Source organism: Gavialis gangeticus, unplaced genomic scaffold, assembly GCF_001723915.1.
Source record: "Gavialis gangeticus isolate Ggan-Ray unplaced genomic scaffold, GavGan_comp1, whole genome shotgun sequence".
In the NCBI taxonomy this organism is placed as follows: Eukaryota; Metazoa; Chordata; order Crocodylia; family Gavialidae; genus Gavialis; species Gavialis gangeticus.
In genome coordinates, this window is record NW_017728992.1 from 27,019,939 (window position 1) to 27,026,124 (window position 6,186).

Below are 6,186 nucleotides of genomic sequence, written 5' to 3' on the forward strand. Positions count from 1 at the left end.
TCCCTATTTGTATATGGCTGGGTTTGTTGATCGTCTGATATTCTGAACAACAAAAACTTGATACTTCATAGGTTGATAGCACTTTATCTTGTCATTTAAAACTGGCCAGATCCTTAGTTTGGTATAAATCAGCTGTAGTTTTATTGAATGATGGAGCTATACCAGTTTGTGTCACCTGAGAATCAAGCCTACCTTTTTACTCCTCATATATCTTTGTCTGTATGGTAGTCTTAAAAAGTAATATGAAGGTTAAGTAGAAGTGTGGATTGTCCCACATAGCAGCTAAGTCCCTAATATCTGAACTGGAGCTGATGATATCCTTGGTGTGCTAGAGCCCAGTCTAGTATGATGTGAAAACCAAGTCCCTGTTCATAAAGGAACTGGAGGAAATAGAAAATTTCTTCCAAATCTTTGAATTCTTTCTATTGTAAGCTAAACAGAGGTTGTTGAACATGACCAGCTTCTACAAAAATCAAACTGCTTCTTAAGAAGCTGAATATGAAAGTATCTGCAGTACATTCCTTCAGAAAGCTGTGGTTTTTAAATTTATTTTTATTTTGTTTGTTTGTGTGTTTTTCAAAATTCTGATGAGAGAAGAAGGGCAGTTCCTTTCCCCCATAAAGGAACATAATTATCTTGTTCAATTGTTCGGAAAGCTTAGTAGGGTGCTTAATAATCACAGAATGTAAGTAATTTCAGGACATATGTTCAATTTAGCATATTAGATCTCAGTGAACAGTTTCAGAATTATAAGCTTATCCAAACAAGCCCTATTTAAGTCAGCTGAACCAAGCCAATATATCACATGGGTTCATGGGACTTCATGATCCAACACGGTGGTATTTTGAGTTCAACTGCATTATCCAATCATGCCACCACTCAGAAAAGCTCATCCCCAGGACTCAAAAGGAAGAATATGGGCAGAAAGCCAGCCAAGAAGAAAGCAATGCTCAGGAAGCGCATTATTGCCCTTTAGATGAGCATCAGTAGATCTCATTATCTTGTAGGTCAATTCTCCATTTGAGCAGAGAGTGGTGATAGTCAAGATATGTTCTAGCATAATTTGTTTACTTAGAAACCTTACACAGTTTCTGCTCGTTTGATAGAGAGGTGACAAGTAAGTGTGCATAGATGGCAGTGTTAATTATTAATTGAGCTTCAAATGCATTTGTGTCAAGATAAGTGTCAAGAATGGTGGGTAATTTCTTCATCATATTTTTGTTTACCATGCATCATGAACAAAGTCAGCAAACCTTTCTGTAGTAATTTAAAACATGCTCCTAATCACAGAAACTAAAAATAAGAAGTTTGATTGTTCCCATAGATTTGCTTGTTCTCTTAATCAAAGTTTGACATTTTGGAGATAGGGAGAGATCCCTACAGTATATAAAAGCACTACAGAAGAAAATATCTATAGTCCACTGACAGAAAGAAAGGCTAAAAAGAAAACTTTGTTGAATGAAACCATGTAATTACAATAGTCATATTCAGGAACTGATAAATGTTTTCCTGGTTTCCAGTCTGCTCTAAATAGGGATATAAGAAATCAGCTAGGTTTGCTGCCTTTGGTTCAAGCAAGTAAGTATGTAAACACCAATCATTCTTTCCTGTTCTTGTCAAAAATTGTATTCATCCTTGCAAAATATTTAGTAAAAAGTGCTGATCCTTCTTCCTATGATCTTTTTAATGTATACATAACTCTATCAGTTTACTCATTTGGGGGTTTTGGAAAGTCTTGAGTCTTGGCCCTTGCTGCTCTGATCATTTCTGGTTTTCAACCAATGAATGTCTAGTGTAAAGTGGATTAACAGTCCTGACACATCTAATTACTCTACTACATTCTCATTTTGGAATTAGTATGTATAAAACAGAGTGATGTGTTTCAGCACTGTAAATTAGTGGTATGGGCATGGACAAAACATTCATGTGGACCAGTGATTCTCAACCAGGGTGTCATGGCATGTGCAAACATGGTTCGCCAAATAAACCCTGAGATTTCGCATAGGAATCCATAGTGTCAAAAACATTCTGACTTGTTGTGCTTTTTCTAAGCTCTTTGGAATTTGACTATTTTTTCTGTAGCAAAAAATTAAGTGAAAACTAAGATCTGGAATTTTCCAAAGGGTGCCTTGAGTCTAAAAAGGTTAAGAATCATTGATATAGACAAACAGGACGTGTCTACATGATAACATGCTATGGTGCAGTAGCGTTGCTGGGCACTAACTGTGAGGTGACACTACTGCACAGTAGCAATGGAAAAAAAACCATGTGGCAACAGTACTGCACACTAACACTGGTTACTGTGCAGTCATTTAGTATTTGCTATGCAGTAACAACTGTGCAGTCCACCACACATGTAAATGCAGCCACAGAGATGTATGGCATCTTTGTCAGCCCTAAATCTAGATTTAGTGCCACAATCTTTTTAGTTTTATTATTCACTCCAACTTGCAACAGCATATCCTTTAAATAAACACATTTTTGACCTTTACCAGAGGTTTTCTGTTTCTGATTTAGTTTTCTCTAAAAAGGTACATTTCATGCCTAGCTAAATACTGTTATTTTTTTTCACATATTCTTGCCTCATGAACATGGAGGTCTCAAGGACTGGTGTCAACAAAATAGTTTTCAAATTAATTGAAAACTGTAGTCATCTTTGTAGTACATGTGCATGTTATGTACTAAGTACCCCATCATACCATTGATTGAAAAGTTAAAGAAAAGTTTCTATAAAGATCCTACAAAGATTCTCATAACAACCATAAGACATTGATAAATACATATCAGGAAACCAACATTTTACTGCTCCTGTTCAAAAAGGTACATCAAGCATATAAATTACATTATCTCACTGAGACTACTCACAAGTGCAAAGATAGGTATGTGCTGAGGTACCTGTCTGAACTGGGACCCAAATGAGGTCAATTACCATATCATCAAAACTTAGTGGATTCCCAGCTGTCTGCAAAATTCCTTTTTATCTTTTACTAGACTTTGACTGCTACTGGGACAGGGCTTGGGACATTTGGATTCCATTACTTACTTTGCAACAAACTTCCTGTGTGATTATTATCACTTAATTTTAGAGCTTGGCCAGACATATATTACAATACTTTAAAAAGGAGCAGTATGTGTCAGCTAGCCAATGTAAGTGATCTGTCCATTCTTTACCTACTCTACATAACATAAGCCATAAGAATTTTTTTTAAATTTATTTTGAGGTAAATTACTGCATTTGGCTTTAATTATTTATGGGTTAGGAGCCAACAAATATAATAGACTGAACTTAAGTGCAGTGCAGCAAACCTTTCCCCCAATCTTTTTAAATGGTATAACTATTTTGGCTGTCTATGCTTTTTCCATCACCTGTAAATTGAATTTCCCTATTTCCTAAAGGGATATTATGAGGATAAATTAATTTGTATGATAATAGGGACATTAGAATTTAGATAAGTCATTTAAATGAAGAGCTTCTTAGCCAGTTATTGAACAGACTGAATTGTGCTTTTGTTTTCTTTTTTCAGGTTTATCAATTCTGAAAAATTGTGTTTAATTTCTACTGATTTTTTCAGGGTATTTACTGAAATGATGCTAAGGTTTTCTATGTTTTAAGTTCGTATATCATTTATCTACTAAAATCTGTTGTGTACAAGCTTGTTTTCAGTAGATCCTCACTGACATTGCTTGCTACCTGTCAGACCAAACATTTTCAGTTCCAGTTCTATTTTTCTTTTAATTCTCCCATGAATTTTTGTAGGAAATCTCTTTTATTTTCAATCTGTCTTGTTTCAGACTTTCTCTACATACATGTATGGGGGGCTTGGTTCAGTTAGTGAAATACGGGCCATATGAGTCAGTGAGTGTGTCTACACAAGACACTTTACTGCACAGCAGGTTAATATACTGCACAGTGAAGTGTCACTATGTAACCATGCAAAGGAGCTACTGTACAGTAGATTAGTCTACTATGCAGTTTTTTACAACCTGTAAATACAGGTTGTAGATATACTGCACAGTAGCACACTGTAACATACATGACCAGGAGCACATTGTTCCCAGTCAGCCTAAGCAACAGGTGGCAGGAAAACAATCCCCTCCATTGGGAGCTGCTTGCTGCCAGGGCAGGCTCTGATCTCAGTTTCAGTGGGTTTTCAGTGGGGCCAGGAGCTGCCTGCTGCTGGGGACAGTAAGCAATGTCCCAGCCCTAGCTCTGATCACAAAGCCAGGGCCAGGAACTGCCTGTTCCTATGGTAGTTGTCCCCACCCAGGCTCTGAGATCAGAGCCTACCTCACAAACAGGCAGCTGCCAGGGGCACAGAACAATGTCTCAGCCCCCTGTCTGATTGCAGAGCTGGGGCCAGGAACTGTCTGATGCCAGGGGCAGCAGACATTATCCCAGCCCAGCTCAATGATCAGAGCAGGGGTTGGCCACCAGGCAGCTGCCTGAGGCAGGAGTGCAGGATGAGAAGCAGTTGCCTTGGAGGCAGAAGAGTTTCCCACACCCCCTAGATCCCAGACCTGACACAAGTCCCCACTCCCAGCCCAGGGCTGGCACCCAGGAGTACTTAGAGCTTACCCTGGCTGCCATATAGTAACAGAGCAGGACATAAGTATCTCTGCTATGAACCACCTCCATCAGGAGGAAATTTACTCATGATGGACACGTGTTTAGACATGCGCTCAAGGAAAGCTAACTGCAGTATTTTACTGCACTCGCAAGCCAGGAGCAGCGGGGAGAGGAGGACGTGTGTCCTGCATGCATGTGTGCCCCCTTACCGGACCCAAAGCAGAGGCGAACACAGCAGCAGCAGCAGAGGCAAACATGGGGCAGAGGGACCGACGCAGCTGAGCTGGATCCGGAGGGGAAGCTCCCCAGTTCCCTCTTAACTCAGCCAATAGGGAGCTGCACAAACAGAGCGCGCAAAGAGGGGAGGGCTAGGGGGGATTGTCCCTGCAAGCCAGGGAGCACCCCTGGGGTTGACCCTCGGGGAGCAGGCTCAGGAGGCACTGGATCCCCCCAACAGGAGAGCGCAGGGGGCGGGATCACCGGCAGGCACTTCCGGTGAGACCAGAGCACCTGATTGGTGGTTGGGGCAGCGGCGGGAAATTCAAACCACAGCCTTTAAAAGCCACAGTTTGACATAGCTCCCAGCACTCTGGAGCCAGGAGCAGAGGGGAGAGGAGGGATTCAGGCGCATGTGTGTCCCGCACGCACGTCTGCCCCCTTACCAGACCGAGAGCAGAGGCAAATGCAGCAGCAGTGGGGGCCGCAGCAGCTGATCCCCCTAAGGTAAGTGGGGCAGAGGGAGCGACGCAGCTGAGCTGGGTCCGGAGGGAAAGCCCCCCGGATCACTCTTAGCTGAGCCAGTAGAGAGCCGCACGAACAGAGCACACAAACAGGCGCGTTCTGTAAGCGTGTGCCGGCAGGCAACCAGGAAGGGCCAAGAGGCAGACTCCTGCTAGCGCGGGGCAAAGGCACCACACTCAGCCAGAAACAGGCAGCAACTCCTACGATGGTGTCGACACGGAGTGCTGCCAGGGCTCCTTCCTGGGGGGCACAGCTTTCCTGGGGCTTGTCTGAGGCCTCCACCCAGACAAAGCCCACGGGGGGGCTGGCGTCCCCCAACCTCCTGGCCTGTGGGAGTTGCCCAGCAAGGCCTGGGGGGCAGGGACTGAGGACCCCCACACCTGTCCTGCAGTTGCCTGCCTTAGGGCCCTGGAGGTACAGGTGAGAGAGCTCCAGGAGGAGGTTAGCAGGCTGAGGGGAATCAGGGAGGCAAAGGAAGAAATTGACAGCTATTTTCGTAGTTTCTAGGGTCGGAAGGGACATGAGCAGATCATCTAGTACGACCCCCTGCCATAGCAGGAAAGAGTACTGGGGTCAAACGACCCCAGCAAGGTGTTCATCTAACCTCCTTTTAAAAACCCCCAGGGTAGGAGCCTGCACCACCTCTCTTGGAAGTTGGTTCCAGACCCTAGCCGCCCTGACCGTGAAATAGCGCCTCCTGATGTCCAACCTAAACCTACCCTCTGCCAGCTTGTGACCGTTATTCCTGGTCACTCCTGGCGGTGCTCAGGGGAACAGTGACTCCCCAAATGCCTGCTGATCCCCCCCGACTAGTTTATAACAGGCCACTAGATCCCCCCTCAGCCTTCTCTTGTGGAGGCTGAACAGGTTCAGGTCCT

General features: G+C 43.7%; 1 long non-coding RNA gene across 1 annotated transcript in view; it reads right to left on the reverse strand.

The window, feature by feature from the left end:
- Nucleotides 1-3,341: 3,341 nt before the first annotated feature.
- Nucleotides 3,342-6,186, reverse strand: part of LOC109299278 — a 5,984-nt gene continuing 3,139 nt past the window's right edge. Inside the window, exons 2-3 of the long non-coding RNA XR_002097809.1 lie at nucleotides 5,118-5,120; nucleotides 3,342-3,353 (exon numbers count right to left, since the gene is read on the reverse strand). This is a non-coding gene — a long non-coding RNA (uncharacterized LOC109299278). The remainder of the gene's footprint in view (nucleotides 3,354-5,117; nucleotides 5,121-6,186) is intronic.